Genomic DNA, 12,500 nt, shown 5'->3' with positions numbered 1-12,500 from the left:
CCCTTTGTCCTGATATGTTGAACACTACCAATATTTATGCTTATATATTCTCCATTTGTTCTAATATGTTGAAGACTGCCAATCTTTGTACTCATACCTGGATAATTTTTTCTAATATATTGAACACTACCAATATATATACTTATACCTTGCCCCTTGTCCTAATATGTTAAAGTCCACCATTTTTTTTGTACTTACACCTGACACCTTTATCCTAATATGTTGAAAACTACCAGTCTTTTATCACTTTTATCTGAATATGTTTTAGATTACCATTATTTATACTCATACTTTACCTATTAAAATTTTTTTGTGTCTTGAGATTGTATATGATATTAAAGTTCTTGATTCCATTGTCCACTACAAGGTATACCACTGTTATCCACCAGAATTCTAATTGGCCTCTTCAAACTAATATGTAGGGAATTTCACAAATTATACAGTTCCAGTGCAGCATGTTTCCCAATTCGTGTCCCTTTATACAATCCTCCGTCATTATTCCGTATTTCATAATCTCGTCTTGCCAAGATTGTTGTGGTAGACGTGTTGTATTATGCTAGCGGTATTTTTAGATTTATTTCAGAAGTAGTTCTTTTCAAAGATATTTAACTTTTATGGGGCCATTTATACTGTTATGGTTTTAAAATTATTTTTCTTATTCTTTATTTATAATAAAAGATATCGGCGTCAATGACTTTCGATGTCAGGATGCCAGTAAACTCAAAATATATCAATCTCCATTAATGAACAATCTTTTTCCTTAGTTTCCTGTATTCTATGAGATACGCTGGAAATTGAAGTAAATGCCCCTTTATGCGATACACACACACACACACACACATATATATATATATATATATATATATATATATATATATATATATATATATATATATATATATATATATATATATATGTATATATTTTTATATATATATATACATATATATATATATATATATATATATATATATATATATATATAGAGAGAGAGAGAGAGAGAGGAGAGAGAGAGAGAGAGAGAGAGAGAGAGAGAGAGAGAGAGAGAGAGAGAGAGAGAGAGAGTGTTACTTCAATGCGATAATTAATATCTATTTCCACCTTTTTTTTAGATGGATGAATAAACTTACATTTATGAGATTTTGCTTCATTTTTTTTTCTTCTTTTTTTTCAGGATTCGAACGTATCCAACCCAAATTCGTGAGGGAACTGGGAGGCCGGATCATCTCACCCGATGGGAGATTCAGAGAGAGATCAGATTAGTAACTGAGGTAAAAAAAAGAAACTATCGCACACGTGTGCACACACATATATACTGAAATATATACACAAATATACTGTATACACACTTATATATATATATATATATATATATATATATATATATATATATATATATATATATATATATATATATATATATATATATATATATATATATATATATATATATATATATACATATATTTTTGGGCTCAGGCCATGTCGTCCTGATGGAAGTTCCTATAGGGTAGCTTCCTTGGGTATATTTGACTACGGTGATATTTCCAGAGAATTTACCTTAAGGTACCCAGAATTCTAACTCCTGGAGCGAATATCCCACATTAAATGAACCAGGGATATCGCGTAATATCAGAGGACGTATTCTTGACACGCCACATAGCAATCTGCACCCCGAACAGAATTAACACTTCTAAGGGGTCAAGTGGCAAGAAAACGAAAAACGAGAAAGAAAGGAGAGCCGCTAGCAAGGCACCTCTCCTATCTCGCTTCGAATGCGTGCATAGCACCGCCGATGGCGCCATCTGTATTCCTTTTTGTGTAGCTCAACAACTCGGTGTTTTCCCTGGGTTACTCGCTTATCTTGGATTATTTTCAACCTCATGATGCTTTCTCCAGCCTCTTCTGCCTCTGGAAAGTTGAGTATTATCTTTTTTATGTATAAATGTAAGCTCTTGATGATTTTAAGATATTTCGATAGCGATATTTTCGTTACAAGAGCTGTTGCCTACCGGAGGCGTCTTGGAGGCTGTCGCTCGCCATGCATGAGTCATTTAGTTAGCCAGAGCAACGTTCCCGGCCGTTATGCTTTAATAATTTTAGCTGTTTAGCTCTACATAGGAATTCTTTATATGATGCTATTAGTATTTCCGTTTCGGCGAATGATTTACCGATCCTGGCCTATACTAGGCTTTGTAGCCTAGACGTATGGCCCTAGTACTTTCATGCATGATATTCAGATTTCCGAGTGTTTTAAAATTTTATTGAAGCTTTAGGCAGTTTTATACATATAAGATATTGTTGATATTTCTTCCAAGATAGTATATGAGAGAGTTTCAGTGATTTAGGTAATCGATTCTCTTCGCGCCTAGGCTAGTTGCCTATGGGGCCCTAGTATACTTTCTCACACTCCCCGGTTGCTCTCTTCTCCTCGGAGAATAAGTGCAATCCCTTTTCCCTCTGTTTAAGCCTTGGGCTTAACCCTAATGGTTTATCTGAATTAACATTTAGATATAACTATATTAGGGTGTTTCTGTTCTTTCCCGTTTCCAGTAAGTCTGGCTTCAGGAGGGGGCAGGACATCAGAGTTCTTAGTCTGGGTCTGTTTCTTTCTAGCATAGAGAATGAGATTCCTTTGCTAGGTCTAGAGCAGACACAGGAGGCTTAGCCTCCTTAGACCTCTTTTGAAGGTTTCTGTACGAGATGATTCCTTCTTTTTGTGATCTAGCAGACTAGTCCAGTGTGGTTGTTCTCCGTGTGAAGGATGAGATCCTTCTTTCCTGTGAATAACAACACCAACCTTGCTTTAGTTCCGAGGGAGATGGCAAGTATTGCAGGCCTCCCTCCTAGGATTCCCCCTAGGCTAAGATGAGCTTTCTTGGCTGCGGGGTGATCTTTTACTAGAGCAGAGTTTGCAGGACCCTCTTTCCCCCTTCCCCCCCCCCTTTCCTTAGTGATGGCCTAGCTATTACATCTCTGTCCGTCATTCTACATCTGTACCTAGCATAGGTTAGGATGTGGAGTTGACTCAGTCCCTTGCCGGCCAGCAAAGGCCTTCTTCTTTAGAGTGTTCCCCAGACCTCCCTTGGTCTCTCATCCATGTATGTCTGTAGAGCCAGGCGGCATTGGATAAACAGAAGCCTGAATTTACATTCTCCCCTTCCTTATGTGCACTCTTTCTGGTTGCCGGGCTATGAGGCAGTGCCGTCTCTTATCCCGGCATCCATCCCGTTTCTCTTCTAGTGTTTGTACCCTAGCCCGGCTGCCGGCCTGAGTGGCCGGCAGCCGGGCAGTTGGAAGTTCTCTGGTTCTTTTTGCTGCCGGCCGGCATTGGTAGTATACCCTTGCCGGCCGGCAATAGAAGCACACCATAGATCTGCCGGCCGCCACGATTAGCGGCCGGCAGCCGGGTGCTATCATTTTTGAACCAGCGCTCTTCCACCCAACAATCTAAAAGTAGTATACTTTGGAACTAATTTAAGGTACTGTAGCCAGTATTTTTACAGTATAGGATATACTGCATGGAGAAAACTATGGTATAGAATATATTACAACACTAAGATTTTCTAACACTCTTGTGCTGTCTTGTACAGCCTTTTGGTGAAACCATACAGATAAAGAAAGTGAGTTCTTTCTTTACTAACTATCCAGTATTTTAAAATTACTTATTTTGGTGTGAGCTACACCAATTTTCCTTTGGAAATACCTTATTGGGTACTCTAGAATAGAATAACCATGAAATTTTATTATCTGGAAGGTTACAGCAATTGACTGGGCAGGAAATACAAGTGTGTGTCTTTCCTTCTTTCCTTTCTAGCTTAGTTACTTTAAGCTATGTATACTTAACATTAGTTATCCAGTGACACGTTGTTCACTTGATACCCATGGAATTTTCTTCTCTTTACAGGAGGACCATCCGAAGTGTGGGAGTTTATTCTGTAACGTCTGCAGCAAGAACTTCTGCGGACATGCCTTGTGTAGTAGGCACGCAGCATGCGCAGTCTCCAAAGGTGATCTCCGGTATTGGGACCCGCAGGTATGTACTATTTGCACAAACCTGATTACCGAGGCGTTTGACACCCCTAAGACGATGGAGTCAAGGGACGCAACAAGGGAGAAGCTTCGAACCTGGGTAAGGGGCTTACAGAAGAACACTTCTGGCCCCTATCTTCCAAGTGAGAAGATGAGGGCTTGCGTTTTCCCCAAAGCATCAGCAGATGCAGTGATTCCCCAGCCTCAAGCGGAGATGCCGTTGGTTCAGATCCCGGTGGATGCTGAAGTCGCGGACGCCCTGCAAGACATCCAACTGGACGATAGGATGTCGGAGGTGTCCGAGTACACTGAAAAAGACGTTCTGGCAGAAGACCAGGAAGAGGAGCTGACCCAGGCTCCAGACAATGAAGAGGAGGAATTCGACGAGGAGTCGGCTACCCCGGTTCAGGCCCCTGAACCTGTTCCCTCAACATCGTCCGCTCTCCCAGAGGATCTGGGAAAGACCCTTTCTTCCATCGTTGGGTTGATCCAACAGATGCAGAAGGAAAATAATGAGAAGGCAGCTGCAATGAAGTTGGAGATGCGAAGACTTGCAGCATCACGTGGGCCCCAGAAGAAGCACAACGTGAAGGACCTTCCCTTATGCTCGGATGTCAACCCTTGGAGGTATGCCGAGCATATGCCTATGACGACGGGAAAGATCGTCATCTCTTAGAGATTGGGCTCAGTCCCCCTCGAGGAGGTGGAATTCTGGCCCAGCAAGGAGTCGTATCCGGACTGCTATGTCCGCCTAAGGAAGGGACCAGCCTCAAAGGAAGAGACGGAGCCGAAGGAGGTCATAGTTTTTACCATGCTAAAGCTCAAGCCTTGCTGTCAAGCTCGATGAAAGAGAGGGGCTTCACAAACTCAAAGGTACCCGCTTTGAGTAAGAAGCCCCCTTCCTTTGTGGCCTCTCCTTCTAGAGCCTTTCCCTTCATGCAAAAAGGGTTTAAGGCTGTCTTGAAAGCGGTAGAGGCCGGTAAACCATGCCCCTCCCTGGAGGAGTGTAAGCCCCTATCCTTGACCTTACCCATGGACAAGAAGACTGGAAGGACGTACATCTTACCTTCTCAGTCGGGAAGTTGGAGGCTGATATTGCCGGACGTCAGTTCGGTGAAGACCTCCCGAAGCTGTCGGACTTTCTTTTGCGTAGGGAGCAAGAGACAAAAGAAAGACTTTCCGCCTCAATGTCTCTGCAAACGACTCTGGAGATGATGGCAAGTGACCCCAAGGCTCAAGAAATGTTTATGGTAGTTTCCAAGACACATCTAGCCACAGTGACGAAGGACCTTTACAGCTTCGTCAAAGCTAGGAGGGCTTGTAGGGAGTTCGTGTTTGCCTCGGCTGCGGTGAGGCACGAGCCAAGGAAACTAATCTCCTCCTGCATTTGGGGCAAAGACCTCTTCCCTAGTGAAGCGGTTAAGGAGGTAGTGGATAAGGCCGCCGCGAAGAATAGAAACCTTCTCCAGAAGTGGGGCCTATCTCTTAAAAGAAAGGCTTCCCCGGATGAGGGTCCCCAACCAAAGAGGAAGACTGAGAAACCTAGGCTACCCTCTCGGCCAGCCAAGCCATTCAGACAGCAGCAGCAACAACGCCCTTTGACCGCAGTGCCCCAGATGGTGGCACAAACCCCGGCCATGTACCAGTGGGTACCCCAAGCCGTGACTACACAGTCTCCGGCATTTAACCCAGCATTCGAAGGGCAGTCTACTACCTTTCGAGCAAGAGCTAGAGGATCAGCCAGAGGTTCGTCTAGACGCCCCTCAAGGGGAAGGGGATTTAGGGGAGATTGCGGTCAAGGAGGCAAGGCCTCAGGTCAACAGCAACCAAAGTGAAATGCTACTGGTAGGAGGGAGACTCCATCTTTTTCGGGATCGTTGGACCTTCGATCCCTGGGCCCACAGCCTACTCAAGAATGGACTGGGTTGGAGCCGGCACAGCACTCCACCTTCGTGCCCACGATTCTTCCAACACTCCACCCCCGTTCTGGAAGAGTACATTCGAGAACTCTTGGAGAAAAGAGTAATCCGAAGGGTAAAGTCCATCAAATTCAAAGGGAGGCTGTTTTGTGTTCCCAAGAAGGACTCAGAAAAACTCAGAGTCATTCTGGACTTGTCGCCACTCAACAAGTTCATAGTGAACAGCAAGTTCAAGATGCTAACACTGCGACACATAAGGACCCTACTGCCCATGCGGGCATTTACCGTCTCCATAGACTTGTCAGATGCTTATTGGCACATTCCAATCAGTCGTCGACTCTCCCCCTACCTAGGATTCAAGCTACATTGAAGACTCTACGCCTTCAGAGCCATGCCATTCGGGATAAACATATCCCCAAGGATCTTCACGAAGCTTGCGAGCGCAGCTCTCAAACAATTACGCCTAAAGAGAATCCAAGTAGTAGCCTACCTGGACGACTGGCTGGTGTGGGCAGCATCCAAGCTTCCCTACAGGTGATCCAGTTCCTAGAACATCTAGGCTTCAAGATCAACAGAAAATATTCTCGGCTTTCTCCATCTCAAAAGTTCCAGTGGCTGGGAATCCACTGGGACCTAGTGTCACACTAACTCTCCATTCCCGCGAAGAAGAGGAAGGAAATAGCAGGTTCTGTCAAGAGACTTCTGGATTCCGAAAGAATATCAAGACGCGAACAGGAGAGTGCTGGGTTCTCTCCAGTTTGCTTCAGTAACAGACCCAGTGCTAAGAGCACAGCTAAAGGATGCAACCGGAGTTTGGAGGAATCATGCATCAAACGCACGAAGAGATCTGATAAGGCCAGTACCGCCTCGTCTACGTACGCTTCTCAGGCCATGGTCCCAAGTCAAACAACTGAAGAAGTCGGTGCTTTTCCAGCCACCTCCCCCCTCTATGACTATTCACAAAGACGCCTCGAAGGAGGGATGGGGAGGTCATTCTCACCGGAAGAAGGCCCAAGGAACCTGGTCCAATCTATTCAAGAAATTTCACATAAACTTTCTGGAAGCCATGGCAGTACTTCTTACCTTGAAGAAAGTCTCCCCTCGCCGCTCGATCCAGATAAGGTTGGTACTAGACAGCGAGGTGATAGTGAGATGCCTGAATCGACAAGGATCGAGTTCACCTTCACTCAACCAAGTGATGTTGGCCATCTTCCGGCTAGCGGAAAAGAAGAAATGGTACTTGTCAGCATTTCACCTTCAAGGAGTTCGCAACGTGACGGCGTACGCTCTATCCAGGTTCACACCGATAGAGTCAGGATGGACCCTAGACGCAGGATCGTTCTCCTTCATCTTGAGTCAAGTCCCGGAACTGCAGATAGACCTCTTTGCAACGAAAGACAACAAGAAATTACCTCTCTACGTGTCCCCGTACGAGGATCCCCTAGCGGAAGCAGTGGACGTGATGTCCCTCGACTGGAACAGATGGTCCAGGATTTACCTGTTCCCTCCTCACAACCTTCTATTGAGGGTCCTCGACAAACTGAAATCTTTCAAGGGATTAGCGGCAATAGTAGCTCACAAGTGGCCGAACAGCGTATGGTTCCCTCTGGCATTAGAACTACGGCTGAAGTGTCTACCGCTACCAGATCCAGTTTTGACCCAGCGAGTTCAGAAGTCAACTGCCTGCGCTTCATCACTGAAAACCCGAAACCTGCAGCTCATGATTTTCTCTCCCTGGCGGGGAGAAAGCGTTTCAGGATCTCAAAAGACAGTATAGACTTTTTAGAGGAATATAAGTGCAAATCCACCAGAAGACAATATGAGTCATCATGGAGGAAGTGGGTGTCCTTTGTCAAGGCGAAGAAACCACAAAAGATCTCGACGGACTTCTGCTTATCATTCTTCATCCACCTCCATGGTCAAGGCTTAGCAGCCAACACAATATCAACGTGTAAATCCGCTTTGACAAGACCCATTTTATATGCCTTCCAGGTCGACCTCTCTAACGACATTTTTAACAAAATTCCGAAGGCCTGTGCTAGGCTCAGACCATCAGCACCTCCGAAGCCCATTTTATGGTCTCTGGATAAAGTTCTTCATTTTGCTTCGCTGATGAACAATGAGGAGTGTGCTTTAAAGGATTTGACCCAAAAAGTTATTTTTCTGTTTGCACTCGCTTCCGGGGCTAGAGTTAGTGAAATAGTAGCCCTCTCGCGAGAGGAAGGTCATGTTCAGTTCTTAGATGGGGGAGAACTGAACCTTTTTCCAGACCCAACGTTTCTCGCCAAGAACGAGCTACCCACCAACAGGCGGGGTCCCTGGAGAATCTGCCCTCTGAAAGAAGATGCATCTCTATGTCCAGTGGAATGCCTAAAGGTATATCTTCGTAGAACTTCAGACTTTAGGGGAGGTCAACTGTTCAGGGGAGAAACATCAGGCTCAATTTATCTCTGAAACAACTAAAGGCGAAAATCACCTATTTTATTCGCAGAGCGGATCCAGATAGTACACCCGCAGGTCACGATCCGAGGAAAGTTGTCTCATCCTTAAATTTCTTTAATAACATGGACTTCGAACATCTTCGCTCATACACTGGCTGGAAGTCTTCCAGAGTTTTCTTTCGACACTATGCGAAGCAAGTAGTGCAACTAAAGAGGTCTGTGGTAGCAGTGGGTAGTGTCGTCAAACCTGCTGTTTAACTCTGCGAGGAACAGTGAAATTAATTGGGACGATTAATTCTAGGGTGGGTGTGTAGTCACGGACTGTTCTACAGACTAAGTGTAAGGGCACTGAGGTGCCCACGTTGACTGTTCCCTAATCAAAGGTGAACCTAGCATAAGTGCAGACATGTGTGCCAAGCGTTTCCAACGCCAGTGTGACTGAATAGTAAGACAGACTTTTATGATTTTAATACCTCATTATTAAAAAGATGGCGCTAATGTTTTTTTTTTTTTTTTCTTTCAGATAAACAATTTTCTGTTTACTATGATTCTTAAGCTTATTTGTTGGTTATCCTCCTCTTATATATGTATTATTGTTGATTAACCTGTTTTTATTTTATTGATTGTGAATAAACTAGTTCTTGTGAACCTTGTGTCTCATTCGCCCGTGTCATTTTACTAGAAAATGGTTTAGCATTACGTAAACTATGTATAACTTTAACATGAATAATTCTAATAGATTGTTCCTTTCTGCAAGCAACTTTCATTGGTTTATGCTTTCCCGTAGTGGGAGGACTCCATGCCCTAAAGGGATGGTGGCGGATGTACAAGTTTTCCTCCTACCCGGATATAAACCTTTGTCCAATCCAGTAATCGAACGGGGAGCTGGTCGTTATTTCATATCGACACAGCGGTTCTTTTACAAACTTTGCTTTACATATATAGAGTGAGACCACTATATTGGCTTGTCTGTTATTCATACATAGGTATATGTACTCTTCGAGACTTTTCCAGAGTCTAGTATGACTCTTCCCTGTAGGGGGCAGGAAGCACTATCATAGTTTATGTTTAGATGAAAAGATGTATGACAGTAACATCTTAGGTCTCTAGGTCTAGCCTGACTGGGAAATACCTTCTTGAGAGTACGGCACGTTTTGAGAATCCTCAGATACAGTAATGCTCTGGTATACTTCCATCAGGACGACATGGCCTGAGCCCAAAAAGCGGATTTTGAGCGAAGCGAAAAACTATTTTCGGGTGAGATAGCCATATCGTCCTGATGGACCCGCCCTTCCTTTTCTCTAAAAAGGGCTATAGGACCCCTCCCTAAATACAGTATCTGTAGCACCTCGTGTATCGCTACAAGGAATACAGATGGTGCCGTGGGCGGCGCTATGCACGCATTCAAAGCGAGATAGGAGAGGTGCCTTGCTAGCGGCTCTCCTTTCTTTCTCGTTTTTCGTTTTCTTGCCACTTGACCCCTTCGAAGTGTTAATTCTGTTCGGGGTGCAGATTGCTATGTGGCGTGTCAAGAATACGTCCTCTGATATTACGCGATATCCCTGGTTCATTTGATGTGGGATATTCGCTCCAGGAGTTAGAATTCTAGGTACCTTAAGGTAAATTCTCTGGGAATATCATCGTAGTCAAATATACCCAAGGAAGCTACCCTATAGGAACTTCCATCAGGACAACATGGCTATCTCACCCAAAAATAGAATTTTCGTTTCGCTCAAAATCCGTTATATATATATATATATATATGTATATATATATATATATATACATACACATTCATATACGCATTATATACGCACACGTGCGAGTGTAGACGCGCACATATATATATATATATATATATAAATATATATATATATATATATACACACACACACATATTCATATACGCATTCATATACGCATTATATATGCACGCGTGGGAGTGCACACACGCACACACACACACACATATATATATATATATATATAAATATATATATATATATATATATACATATATATATATATACACACACATTTATACACGCAATCATATCCACATTATATACACATGCATGCAAGTGCACACACGCGCATATATATATATATATATATGTGTGTGTGTGTGTATATATATATATATATATATATAGAGAGAGAGAGAGAGAGAGAGAGAGAGAGAGAGAGATAGGAGTATATATTCTTTTTCTTAAATAACGAAAGAAATTATAACTTAATTTATTGGTTGAGTCTAATACTAAAATGATAAGAGGATAAATTTTAAGAAAGAAATTCACCTATTTGAAGCAAGGTTAGTCATAAGTGCAGTAGGAATAGAATTTCCTAAGTTCAAATGTGCAAAGGACAAACTCTACTGACTTTCGTGCAGTCGCTTCATGATTCGAAACAGCAGATATAAAGCAGTCTTAAAAGGAGAGCAGTATTCAAGTAATTGCCTTTTTAAGCTTTTTATGTGTGTATATATATATATATATATATAAATATATATATATATATATATATATATATATATATTTATATATATATATATATATATATATAGAGAGAGAGAGAGAGAGAGAGAGAGAGAGAGAGAGAGAGATTTTCTTTTCCTCCCGGACAACCTTTCCTTCTTTCAATAGAGCGAAGAATGGTTAAGGTTTCCGATTCAGCAAAATATATCAATAAATCGTTAAATCTTGATCAAATATTTCATGTGACTGAAAAACGCTGGAATTCCAAATAAAAATATATTGGAAATTCCTTCTGGTTGAAGCAAATATACTTCAGAGGAATTTATAGGAGTATTAATATTTCATGTAGATGTATAATAAAGGCCGATTCTTTCCGACAGGCTGGGTGGTGGCTAACCGCCGTCGAAATGTTGTACATTCACACGAGGCGTTCCGTATCCGTTTACCAGCGCGCAGTTTTCATTGTTCACTTAGACTCTGTCACGTGAGGACCTAGTAAATTACGATAATTTTGACACTATAAGATGTTGGTTGATAACTGTGTTGATAAAATAAGTTATGCAACTCCATAATGCTTTATGCACCATGCCAAGAATATTAAAACTGCGATAAACTCACCTGTTTTATTTAATGCATCTCCAGTCATTTTCCACATGTTTTATATATGTAAATTATTTCTATACATCTTGTTTGCCATGTCAAACATCTCAAACCCTTGAAAAAGTTCAATTAACCTCTAATACATGGTGTCAACAACAAACTATCTATTTGCTATGACTCTATACTAAGAGGAAAAGTCGGGGTTGTATGCCACGAAACGAACGGGTACGATACAAGTCCTCATTCACACAAAACATCATCCATCCGTTGGTTGGGACGGGTGGCTAACGTCCGTCAAACTGGACGAGGTTTCTTGGAAAGAAAGCCGGGCCGACTCGGACGGCTGACGTCCGAGGGCCGCCGTCGGCCTGACGGGTCGTGTGAACAGTTGCATTTGAATACACGTAAGAAAGCTAGACGCCGGTTAACCGACGGCCAGCCTGTCCCGTTTTCTTTCCGACAGGCTGGCCGTCGGTTAACCGGCGTCTAGCTTTCTTACGTGTATTCAAATGCAACTGTTCACACGACCCGTCAGGCCGACGGCGGCCCTCGGACGTCAGCCGTCCGAGTCGGCCCGGCTTTCTTTCCAAGAAACCTCGTCCGGTTTGACGGACGGACGTTAGCCACCCGTCCAAACCAAAGGATGGATGATGTTTTGTGTGAACGAGGACCTGTATCGTACCCGTTCGTTTCGTGGCCTACAACCCCGACTTTTCCTCATAGTATAGAGTCATAGAAATTAGTTAGTTTGTTGTTGGCACCATGTATTAGAGGTTAATTGAACTTTTTTCAAGGGTATGAGGAGATGTTTGACATGGCAAACAAAATGTATAGAAATAATTTACATATATAAAAGATAGGGAAAATGACTGGAGAGGCATTAAATAAAACAGGTGAGTTTATCGCAGTTTTAATATTCTTGTCATGGTGCATAAAGCATTATGAAGTTGCATAACTTATTCTATCAACACAGTTATCAACCAACATCTTCTTGAGTCAAAATTATCGTAATTTACTCGGTCTTAACGTCACAG

At 42.6% G+C, this 12,500-nt stretch overlaps 1 protein-coding gene across 5 annotated transcripts in view; it reads right to left on the bottom strand.

The window, feature by feature from the left end:
* LOC137639220 (somatostatin receptor type 5-like) overlaps window positions 1-12,500 on the bottom strand; it is a 399,967-nt gene that overhangs the window by 6,118 nt on the left and 381,349 nt on the right. The gene's annotated exons all lie outside the window — the stretch shown is intronic.

The sequence above is a fragment of the Palaemon carinicauda genome, chromosome 4, assembly GCF_036898095.1.
Source record: "Palaemon carinicauda isolate YSFRI2023 chromosome 4, ASM3689809v2, whole genome shotgun sequence".
NCBI lineage: Eukaryota > Metazoa > Arthropoda > Malacostraca > Decapoda > Palaemonidae > Palaemon > Palaemon carinicauda.
This window is presented reverse-complemented; position numbering and strand designations above follow the sequence as displayed.